Source organism: Anolis sagrei, chromosome 1 (genome assembly GCF_037176765.1).
Source record: "Anolis sagrei isolate rAnoSag1 chromosome 1, rAnoSag1.mat, whole genome shotgun sequence".
In the NCBI taxonomy this organism is placed as follows: domain Eukaryota; kingdom Metazoa; phylum Chordata; class Lepidosauria; order Squamata; family Dactyloidae; genus Anolis; species Anolis sagrei.
In genome coordinates, this window is record NC_090021.1 from 164235132 (window position 1) to 164247545 (window position 12414).

A 12414-nucleotide genomic window follows, 5' to 3' on the forward strand; every position below is an offset into this window, starting at 1 on the left:
ACAACTAAAAAAATGCAAAATAAGAATTAATTCAGTTTTCAGTGGATTCACTGATTCAATCCTGGAACTAAATGAGTGAATACTGAGCAGTCATTATAGATTTTAGAAAGGACAGGAAAGGAAAGGAAACTTTCTCACCAATGCGATATATAGTACTTAATCCTGCTTCCCTTATATCCATGCTACATCATGCTTCTACTCCTAGATGTAAATACTAGTTCTCAGACTCCATGATTAATATTCTCATCTCTTTCTTCTCTACAGCACAGCTTTGAAGCAACAATTTATTTCTTAGGTTACTTATCACATTTCCTTCTGTGAATTAATACAATGACAGCTAGCTGTATTTCTAAAGTGTAACAAATCACATTTATCCACTAATTCCCAAAGTTAATGGGGAAGAAGTGTTGGAGGATATTTTTGGTCCACATTTCTAATTTTAAGTGTTTATTTTTACTCAAAATGATGTATTATTTATAATATATTGTGTTATCTTAAATCATCTATAATAAAATGATAAAATAAAGGTAACTAGAACTACTACAACAATATTAATACTAATAATGTATTATATAACATAATGATATTTTATTCCTGAAAATGCTAATGTATTCAGGTGCCTGAGAAACAGCATGCTCATCAAAGAAAGGTGAATGAACACATCTTTGGGGGGGGGGGGGTGTTTGATGGCATAGTCTTCCCAGAATAAACAACAGGTCATGCCCTGTAATATTTCCTTGATTTGAAGGAAATCTTCATCTCCCTTGATATGAAAAGTTTATTTCAAGAAGGCCTGTGAAACAGACCTTGGAAAAGTAACTTTTTGGGTATAACTTGATCTCCCCTGGAGAAGTGTTACAGGGCTGTAACCTATATTTCTCTAAAAGGACTGTTATTAAGAAACAGCCTTATCTACCCATACATCTCTTTGGCCATTTTCACTATGTGACACCGCCACAGGAGATATAGTGGTGTCCATCCCTTGTTGCCAGTTTGAAGTCCAAGTCAGGGTGAGTACCTGACCTTCAACCCAGCTTACTGTTCACCTAAGCAGTTCAAAAACAGCTGTGAGCTGTGAGTAGAGAACAGAGGCGGCCCTAGGTAATTTTCAACAGTAAGCAAACAGTATTTTGCCCCCCCCCCCCCCCCCCACCAATCATTGATATATATATTCTGTTTGTCGTGGGAGTTCTGTGTGCCATATTTGGTTCAGTTCCATCATTGGTGGAGTTCAGAATGCTCCTTGATTGTAGGTAAACTATACATCCCAGTAACTACACTTGCCGCACTTGCTCCCTTGCCTGGCCCGCTTTAGGTCCGGAGGCGTGCCTGAGGACCCCGGCGTGTGCACCAAAAGTCACCTAGCAGTCTGGGGGGAGCATCGGCTTTCTTTTTTTTTTTTTTGAGGGGGCGCTCCTCAAGTGGCAGTCGAGGGGCATTTACAAAGGCGCCTCTGCACCCCTGGCAAAAAAAAAGTGTTCTGCGACCGCTTCGCGTAATGGATGAGCCGCCCCTGGTAGAGAAATTAGGCCATGCTTGAGCAGGGAGGTATTTTATAAAGGAAGTACCAGAAAAATGCCAGTGGCCAAAGGAAGGAGGAAGTCTGTGATCAAGGCTCTTCATCATAGAGGATGGAGTGACAGCACCCCCCTTTTGACAGAGTAGAGCACAGCCTCCAAGAGGCCAAAGTTGGGGAAAATGCCTCTATCTGTTGTCTGTCCTGTTTAACGGCATTGATGTTTGCCATGTAAGTGTTCTGTGATCCGCTCTGAGTCCCCTTCAGGGTGCGAAGGGCAGAATATAAATGATGTAAATAAAATAAATACATATTTTTGGATATGCCATGAGTTATGTCTCTGCTTCTTAATTTATTGGAAAACATTAGTACTCTACTATAAACGTATCATCCTTTGTATATAATTCTTATTGAGAGGTACGGTTCATCTGTTTACGCAGTGGTGAACCTCTTCTGAATAATTCTTGTCCAGAAAACTCCATGATCAGCTTGTTGTTGTTCATTCGTTCAGTCGTTTCCGACTCTTTGTGACTTCAGGGACCAGTCCACGCCAGAGCTCCCTGTTGGTCGTCACCACTCCCATCTCCTTCAAGGTCAATTCAGTCCTTGGTCGTCACCACTCCCAGCTCCTTCAAGGTCAATTCAGTCACTTCAAGGATCCCATCCATCCATCTTGCCCTTGGTCGGCCCCTCTTCCTTTTTTCCTTCAGTTTTCCCCAGCATAATTGTCTTCTCTAAGCTTTCCTTCCTTCTCATTATGTGGCCAAAGTACTTCATCTTGGCCTCTACTATTCTTCCCTCCAATGAGCAGTCAGGCTTTATTTCTTGAAGTATGGACTGGTTGGATCTTCTCGCTGTCCAAGGCACCCTCAGATCAGCTTAGGGGTTTGGAAATGATTTCATGTTGTATGTCAGCCTGTTCAGCCTGTGATTGATGGGAATGACAATGATGTTCATGTTCAAGTTGATTCCTGTGATGGGAATGGGGATGCTGTTCATGTAGATGTTCCTGAAGGGAATGTGATGGGAACGGGGATGATAGTCTCTCTCCTGGGCCTAGTTTTCAGGATGTGGGGCCTGAATAGAGTTCAGTTGATGTCTTAGACAGGCCTGTGTTGCGGCAAAGGGAATCTCAAGGTCTTGAGCCTGGGAGAAGCTCTGAACGACAGTCACAGGGTCAGTTATCACCAGGTGTAAAATTTAATGAGGCTTTGAATAGACAAAGAGCTTTCAGACAGCAGAGACAAACAAATGAGAATCTATGGCGCTCAGCCAGATTGCGACAGACGCTAGTAGACAAACCAAAACTAAGAAAAAATCAATTTCTTGCTGTTTGGGAAACAAAGTAAATATATTGTGTCAAGTACGGAGCTTAACTTCAGACAAAGCATCGTTGGATTCTAGGGATAGTTCTGTATGTTATGCTCCTGGACCTTGTTATTTGATTGATTCCTGTTTAAATACCTTTGCTGTTGTTTTTTGCCTCCGGTTCATTGTATTTTCCGGGACTCTTTCTTTGTGGATTCATTGCTCTTTTTACTTCCAAATCTATTGGATTTACCTTTTTGCTGTGGATTACTTTATTTGCTGTGGCTTTTACTATTTTCAATGAACTGCTTGCTATTTGTAACTCAACTGTATGATGTAGAGAGCCAGAGGGGATCCTGCCCTGGAATGCCACATTTCATAGGATGTTGACACGGCAATTAAAGTAGCATCTTAGTGCTAGAACAGTCTAGTATGAAAGTTCCCGGGTGAAATAAAACAGCACCAAGTGTATTCTGAGCAGTTTCGGACCACAATACACTCTTTTTACATAGCTATGTCCAGCTATTATGTCAACATAAAAGCCCAGCAACAAAGCTCAACTAAAACTGTAAGGTATCTTTATGCTTCACCTCCGTTCATTTTGATCATTATTGGTATGGAAGTATATCTTGTAGTGTATAGTTGTACTTACTGATGGAATTGCTCTTTGTGCTTCCCCAGCCTGCTGTGATGTTGTCGCTTCTGAAAATCAAGAAAAACAATATCACTGTAATTGAGTCTTGCTGACAAACAACATAATTTGTAAAATTATTGTAAAATTTGTAAAAAATATTGTGAAGAAAGATGTTAAAATTGATTCCCATGGAGAATTTTTATCAACAACAACAATATTCAACTGGTTGTAGATATTCCATGGGATCAGGAACCCTCTTTATATTTATGTTAACATGTAAGAGGTTTCCACTGTCCTAGTAGACTACCACTGGCAGAAACATCTATTTGTAGAAGACAAGTTGGTGAAGGGAGGACACAATCGCATGATAAGTCAAAGTCTGTGCAGGGAGCATTTTAAATGCGACCTCCCAAACTGCAACGTTAATCCGCACAGCCCAAGAATATTTTTTCCTATCCCTGGAAGACCTTGCTGTAATTTCAGTAGGAAACCTTTTGACAGGATGCCCTGGTTATCAGGGATTATTAGAGCATCAAACTGGGCAAGAAACAAGACCCTTCCCTTACACATAATAATGAGCAATTGCCCCTCCTTTATAATTAATCACAGCGTATCCCAAAACAGCTAGTGCGTTGTACTTACTGTCATCGGAGTTCCGATAAAGAACGGTGATTCTTTTTGAGACAGGTATTCTCTGAAAAGGAAAAAAACGCATGACATTATTTATCATGCCGCTAAATAATCCATCTGAATAAATAAATGACCCCTACATGTTCTTTTTAGTCACTTTCCTTTAAAAATGAAATTAACTTTCTTGCTAAAGCGGTTGAAATTCCCTTTGCAAGTGCATACTGAATAAAATTAATATTAATTTGATTTTTGTTAGTACTTTACAAAATGGGACTTTTTTTCCTTATTAAAGTTGGGGGGGGGGGGGGAAACCTATTTAGCACATCTTAATGATGAGTGAAATATTTCAGGAAGACTTTCAACAGCAGCCCTGAAGGATATGAGGCAGATTTCAGCCCTGAGATTTCAGCTAAGTAGTTACAATAAGATTTCTGTGTAATCCGGCTGCAAATTAGTGCGAAACAATTTTCATCTAATTTCTTTGATTCTCAGAGGAATAAGACAGAAAAATGCAAAAGCATCATATCAGAATAGAAACTCTCCATGGGTTCTGGTAGGATGCTCTATCCACAAGAAAGAGATCCATCTTTTTCTCGCGAAAAATACAGTTAGCCGTCCTTGTTAATGAAACCGATGGGCATGCCTCTTTTATACTGTTTCCCGACTGCATCTCTGCTGCCACAGGGGTTGAGAGTGGAAAGAGATCCACACCAAATATGGTCTAAACGATTCTATTTTACTTGGTTTTTATCTGTTTCTGTAACAACTTGAAGTAGGTTTCCATAAAATACTTAGGGGTGTATATACCTAACATTTTAAATAATATAATTCAGATAAATTATTATCATCATCATCATCATCATCACTTTATTTCTTAATTAGTCGCTCTCCACCAAGGTGCTCCGAGCGACTTACAATTTAAAACAGTTTATACACAATATAAAAGATTCAATATAAAAACATTCAACATAAAACATTCAACATAAAAACATTCAGCAGTGACTATGGCAAAATTTGATCCGGTTACTTAAATGCACAACCAAACAGCCAAGTCTTGAGCACCTTTGCAAAAGGTCGCAACTCCGACATTGCTCAATATATATGGAGGCAATGAGTTCCACAATTATAACAAAGTAAGGAAGGAAACAAGCAAACAAATCAAGAATTGGAAAAAATGGAATTGGGATATAACAACAAGGGTAAAGCCATATAAAATAATGATACTGCCCACATTTTTGTACTTATTGCAATGCCTCCCATATAGCATTCCACCTAAAATAATAAAGAAATGGGATAACTCAATTAAAACATGGGCAGTAGGTTCTAGTAAAACCGGAATTGCAAATTCAATATTCTTTACTCCACAAGAAAATGAATGAATTGAAAGCCCAGCAACAAAGCTCAAATAAAACTGTAAGGTATCTTTATGCTTTATGTGAGTTTATTTTGACCAATATTGGTATGGAATTATTTCTTCTAGTGTATAGTTTTACTTACTGGTGGGATGATTCTTTCTTCCTTGACTTCTGGCTCCGGGGCCGGCTTTGGTTTTGTAGGTTCTGAAAATCAAGAAAAACAATATCACTGCATTTGGAGTTCCCTTGACTTAATCAGTCCTCCTTCCTTAATCAGTAAGAAGAAGCTAATATGGCTGGCCAGGCCTCAGAGGGACAGAAGAAAGCAGACACAGCTCTTAATCAGTAGGGCTGGGTGGTTTCGTTTCGTTAATTCATAATTCGTTAATAATTCGTTAATTTTTTCAATTACAAAACGATAACGAACCATTCTGGAGCAATTATTAAAAAAAACGAATTTTCAAAAACGTTTTGTAAATGCTTCGTATTTCGATATTGTATTCGTTTCGTTATTGTTTTGAGGTCGTTTCGTGATTATTTCCGCATGTCTGGGTCAGTTTTATGGTTTAATTAGTGAAAAAAAATTATAATATCACACCAACAGTCAACAACAGAGGGAGAGGGAAGCTTCAGAAGGTTTTGGAGGTTTTTTAGCGTATTTCTCGGTCGCGTCCGCCATTAACGAATCGATTCGTTATTGTTTCGGAAATCGATTCGTTAATTTTTTACCATTTACGAAATTTCGAAAATATCGAACTTTTTAAAAGGAAAATTTTGTAATTATTTTAAATATCAAAACAAAAAAAACCCCAAATACAAATCGATTTTAGAAACAAATTTTTCCTTTGTTACCCAGGCCTATTAATCAGTCCTCCTTCCTTAATCAGTTAGAAGAAGCTCATATGGCTGGCCAGGTCTCAGAGGGACAGAAGAAAGCAGACACAGCTCTATCATGCCTAGGCCAAGAAGCTGATGAAAATCTTTCCCATATCCCAACTGTCATTGTTCTAGACTCAGAGGAAGACAAGAACCATTATGTTATGTACCAGAAGCAGATGAAAAGTCCTCCATCCATTTCAGTTTCTGCTGCCATGACCTCAGAAGGAGAGAAGGCGGCAGTACCTACTGAACTCAATTCTCTACCTTTGCCTTTTGTTTCATGTCTAAATTAGACTGTAAGCCTGTAGATAGGGGGACTATTTTCTTGTTCTCTTAAAGCATCAAGTACTATGCTGGTACATCATCATCGTCGTCGTCATCATCATCATCACCATCATCATTTGCACCTGCATTTAGAATGCAAGGTGGCAATATTTCAAATTTTTGACTTGTATTCTGTCTAGATGGGCACACATGAATTTTGCACCTTTCCTCAGCTCTACTTAAGAATTCATTGCACTACCTGAGCGTAGACCCATCCTGATTCTGTTTTTCAGCCATTATATCGTTGTCATGTTGTTGTTGTTGTGATTGTGTTGTGTTTTTATCTGAATGTTTTTAATGCTGTTGTTTTAAATCTGTGATTCTCAGACTTGTCCCCATGTATTATTATTATTATTATTATTATTATTATTATTGTAACTCACTGAAACTCTGGATTAACACATGGAATTGATTAAGTTTAGTTTCACAGAAAGAAGGTGGCAATTGAGATTATAACAAGCCTGGGCCTACTTGGACCTCCAGGCATTTTGGACTTCAACTCACATAATTCCTAACAGCCATGCTGTTCTGGCTGTTAGGAATTGTGGGAACTGCAGTCCAAAACGTCTGGAGGGCCCAAGTAAGCCCAGGCCTACACACATATACAAACAACAGAAATGCACATATCTACACAAACACATATCTACTCATATATACATACACATACATAACACATATATACACATGCACACACATATACATATGCACATACATAAACATATACACATACATATATATACACATGCAAACCACACACATATACATATACACAAGCACACACAACTATACACATATATACACATGCACACATACATACAGGAAATCTTTGTGGGGTGGTCTTCCCTAGCCCGGATTGCTTCATGTCTGCGATTCCTGTTTCCTGAGGCCACAGCAACACGTGCCACAGGAGACAAGGTGGAACTGTCTTCTCCCCCCCCCCCCCCTTCATTCTGGCCCAGAGCAGCGGTTGCATATGTCCCCAACGATGACATATGCAGGAGACAAGATGGAACTGTCCCCTGGCCCGCTCGCTAAATAAAAATCTAATGTTCGTTTGTGGGATTAACGTAACTCAAAAACACTGCACACCAAATTTGGACACTATACACCTATCAGGCCAATGAGTGACCACCACTCATTAAAATATTGAAAAACGCAGCAGAAGAGACTATAAAAGCAAAAAACAAAACAAAACATTACAACGCATGCGCAAACTACATATATACACAAACACACATATACAGAAATATATACACACGTATATGCATATATACACCATATACACAGAAAGCAAGGAAGTAGAGAAGGAGGGAGAGAATGAAGGAAAGAAAGAAAGGTAGAGAAGGAAGGGAGAAGGGAAAAAAGTGAAAGAAGGAAAGAAAGAGAGAGGGAAGAAAGGACAGAAGGAATGAAAGAGAGAAAGAGGGAGGGAACGAGGAAGGAAAGAGACAAGGAAAGATGGAACCAAAGAGCAAAGGAAAGGAGGAAAGAAACAGGTAGAGAAGGAAGAAAGAAGAAGGAAAAGAAAAAGAGGGAAGGAAAGAGAGAAAGAAGAAGGGAGGAAAGGTTGGCCACAGCAACGCGTGGCGGGTACAGCTAGTATTTAATAACAGTGTATCCCAAAACAGCTAGTGCATTGTACTTACTGTCCATGATGTTGCTCACTCCCCTTGAAACAGGCACTACTGGCTAAAAAGAAAAAAAAGAAAAAATGCCTGGCATTATTTATCATGCCGCTAAATAATCCATCTGAATGACGCATACATGTTCTTTTTAGTGGCTTTCTTTTAAAAATGAAATTAACTTTCTTGCTAAAGCAATTGAAATTCCCATTACAAGTGCATACTGAATAAAATTAATATTACAGTAATTTGATTTTTGTGAGTACTTTACAAAATGGAACTTTTTTCCTTATTAAAGTTGAAAAAAGCCTATTTAGCACATCTTAATAATTTTCTTTACAGTCTCATTGGTAAATCTTTAAACTTAATTTCTTTCCTGATTAGTATACTCAAGGAACCAGATTAATTGTTTACCCTTATTCCCAACACAGGTATATTCCAAAATATAACTAAATGTGAGCACCAAAGCCTAAATACCATGAAGGAACCAGATCCATCTGAACTTGGAAGTGAAGCAAAGTTAGCCCTCATTAATATTGGGACAAAAGACCAACCATGAACACCAGGTATTTCATGCTTTGATTCAGTGGGAGGAACAGGCAAAACCACCTCAGAGTATTCCTTGACTAAGAAAACCCTATGAATCAAGGGATCACCATAAGTTGCCAGGTGCCTTGAAGGCATATATACATCCATGCAGCAGTAGCAGCAAAAGCTGGCAGATGATTCTGCCAAAACTGTCAACCCAGAAAGCATTTTGGGATATCAGTTACAAGAGGATCTGTCAGTTCTATATTCGATTATTGCAAGGCCATTTATATCCTGTGTCATGCCTTTCATGTTATGTCATCCAGGACATCACTTTATAACATTGGAAATGCTCCGTGCTAATTGTCACTTCTAGTTTGGGGAATGCCACTGACACGCATCAATGCAAGACACAAAGCAGACAATAGAAGAATATTGAAAAGACACTTAGAGGTTTTGTTACTCTCCTGAAGCATTTGCAGCCGTCTGCCATGGAAATCTTTCAATTTATGCAAAATAGATGTGAATATCAGACTGTAAGCCCAGGCATCCTTGTGTGGAAATATGTCCCCGTGGAAGCAGTGAGAAGAATTACTTCCAAATCACCTTGATCTATGTATTTAGAAGACCTATACCACCCAAGGCTAAGAAGGGCTGCCACAGGGGTTGAGAGTGGAAAGAGATCCACACCTCTCTGCTGCACATTGACAAAACAAACCAATATGATCTAAATGATTCCATTTTACTTGGTTTTTATCTGTTTCTGTTACAACTTCAAGTAGGTTTCCATAACATGTTCACCATGCCTGATAAATCTGTACAGAAACCTTGAAGTATCTACTATGTTGTTACTTTCTTAGAAGTACAAAAAGAGAAAAAGATGTAAAGCAAGGCTGGGGGAGAGCTTGGTTAATCATAAAGCTGTGGAGATCTGACTCCAGGAATAATCCGTGCCTTTGCCCTCCTATTGATACCTGCTTTTCACTAACCTCTACCACATCGCTACAGCCCAATGGGAGCTCACATTATTAAAGTGAAGAAGGGATGTGTCATGCAGACACGGTGGTGTCTTTCTGCTAGCTGTCCGTGTTTGTTTACTCAATGTCTTTATAGTCATATTAGTCATTTTAGCTCATGTAGATGCCAACTATAGATCAGGAACTCAACTTGCTATGTGTCTTTTGACCCCCCCCCCCCCCAAAAAAAAAGCATAAATGAGGCCAGTTGGGAAGCATGCCCCTCCGTCAGGCTGAGGCTGACAAACACAAGGGTCTCATTCAGTTCCCAACTGGCCTCATTCATGAGGCCATCAAACCTGAATGGGAGTTTTTGAAGGCCTTGTGAATTAGGCTACTTGGGAACCACAATGAAAGCAAGATGAGTGGCCAAGCCCTGGTCTAGAGGGATGTGGCAAGGCTGATGTTTAATGCTCCTTTGACCAGAAAGAGCTGAAAGTCTTCCTGGTGAAAGCGGCTAAGTGCAGGAATGATTGGGTCACCAACCAGGAGTTCCTCCTCTGGGTGCCAAGGAGCCCTGAGGCTGCCACCATCACCAGAAACAGCCTCTTAGGGCCCTTCCAGACAGGCCCTCTCTCCCAGGATCTGATCCCAGGTTTTCTGTTTATCCCAGATTATCTGGCAGTGCGGAGACATATAATCCAGTCTAAAGCAGAAAATCTGGGATCAGATCATGGAATATACGGCCTGTCTGCCTCCCCATCCAGCCTCTGGAGTTCCTGGCCTTTTCACAGAGGTGGGTTTACGTGTGCAATTCTAACATGCCATCAAATCTAATGTGCACTTCAATTTTAGTGATATAATTTAGCCAAAAAAGGTGAGCATTAGACTCGAGCAAATATGGTCATTCCTTCTTTTTTAAGATGCATGTCATATTTGGTATAGGAGACACTTTAATAGATCAGAATACAATATCATACCATTTTATTTTAATAAAAAGTACACATCTCCTACACCAAATAGTTTTGCTCTATCTTCTATCTTATCACTTGTCCATAGAATCATAGAATCAAAGAGTTGGAAGAGACCTCATGGGCCATCCAGTCCAACCCCCTGCCAAGAAGCAGGAATATTGCATTCAAATCACCCCTGACAGATGGCCATCCAGCCTCTGTTTAAAAGCTTCCAAGGAAGGAGCCTCCACCACACTCCGGGGCAGAGAGTTCCACTGCTGAACGGCTCTCACAGTCAGGAAGTTCTTCCTAATGTTCAGATGGAATCTCCTTTCTTGTAGTTTGAAGCCATTGTTCCGTGTCCTAGTCTCCAAGGAAGCAGAAAACAAGCTTGCTCCCTCCTCCCTGTGGCTTCCTCTCACATATTTATACATGGCTATCATATCTCCTCTCAGCCTTCTCTTCTTCAGGCTAAACATGCCCAGTTCCCTAAGCCGCTCCTCATAGGGCTTGTTCTCCAGACCCTTGATCATTTTAGTCGCCCTCCATCGTCTCCAGGGATTCAGAAAGGAGTAAGAGCTTATCCATTCCCTGGTCTAGCAGCTCAACAGGAGGCAGTTGTGTCTGGCTCAGCTCTCCCAGGGAATTGGCCTCATATACTAGAACTGGTCATCATCAATGGACTTTAGCAGATCTCTACTTTGAGCCTGGGCAGGGCTCCTGCTGTAGGAGCCAAGCTTATGCAAGCTCTCTCTCTGGTTTCTACTTTTCTAGTTCCCATTCATAGCTGCCTGATTTTTCTGTCATACTGGACACCTGACTTTCTTGGCACTCTTTGAAAGACTTGATTGTCTCTGAAATATCTTCACAAACAGACCTGTATTTTCTAGATAAAAGCTTTCAGATTCACCTTTATAGAATCAAACACACTCTGTCTCATGTCCAAGCCCATGTCTGCTCTCTGACATGACGGCAAACATAAGTGCCCTGCTGGGTCAGAAAACATGCCGTACCAGTGAGCAGACAAGCAATGAATAGCTTGAAGGCTGGCTGGCTGGCTAGCTATAAGATGAGGACATGGTGATGCTGCGGTGACGTTTTACAGATTTCACCATGGGGTGATTGGCTGACATTCAGTGTCCCAGTTTGGGAATGGGAAGATTTCTGGCATGACATCTAGAAGTGTGTTGACATATCTGAATATTCAAAGGTCATGCCCCTCCACAGACCTATAAGCCCGGAGAGGCCACAGTGGGCATTCATAGGATGGGGAGATGTCAGCCATCCTGCTGATGCCTGCCATTTTTATTGGGATCAGACTTGGGAGTACATCAAGCTGTTGGGTCATAGCCTTGCAGCAGACCCAGTTTGGATTCTATAAGGCCCAATGTCCAGTTTATCATTGTCTTGGGGGGAGGGGGATATTTGATCTAAATAATAATAATAATAATAATAATAATAATAATAATAATAATAACTTTATTTTTATATCTTGCCTCCATCTCCTCTAGGGGACTTGGGATGGCTTACAAAGGGACAGGTTTACAGAGCACAAAGTTAACAACAACACAATAAGATAGCTTCAAAACCAAACCAAATAAAAACATATCACAATAAAACATAACATCATAAAAAACAGTACCATACAAAATGATAAAAGTGCTGAGTTCAGAGGGCTCTGGGTTTGTGCAAATTCCTAGAGAGAGCGA

General features: G+C 40.1%; 1 long non-coding RNA gene across 1 annotated transcript; it reads right to left on the reverse strand.

Moving 5' to 3' along the window:
• Window positions 1-4100: 4100 nt before the first annotated feature.
• LOC137095929 (uncharacterized) lies at window positions 4101-8335 on the reverse strand. The gene is made up of 3 exons (XR_010909074.1): window positions 8293-8335; window positions 5586-5647; window positions 4101-4152 (listed from the first exon to the last, which is right to left on the reverse strand). It is a non-coding gene; the product is annotated as an uncharacterized lncRNA (long non-coding RNA).
• Between the last annotated feature and the right edge of the window lie 4079 nt (window positions 8336-12414).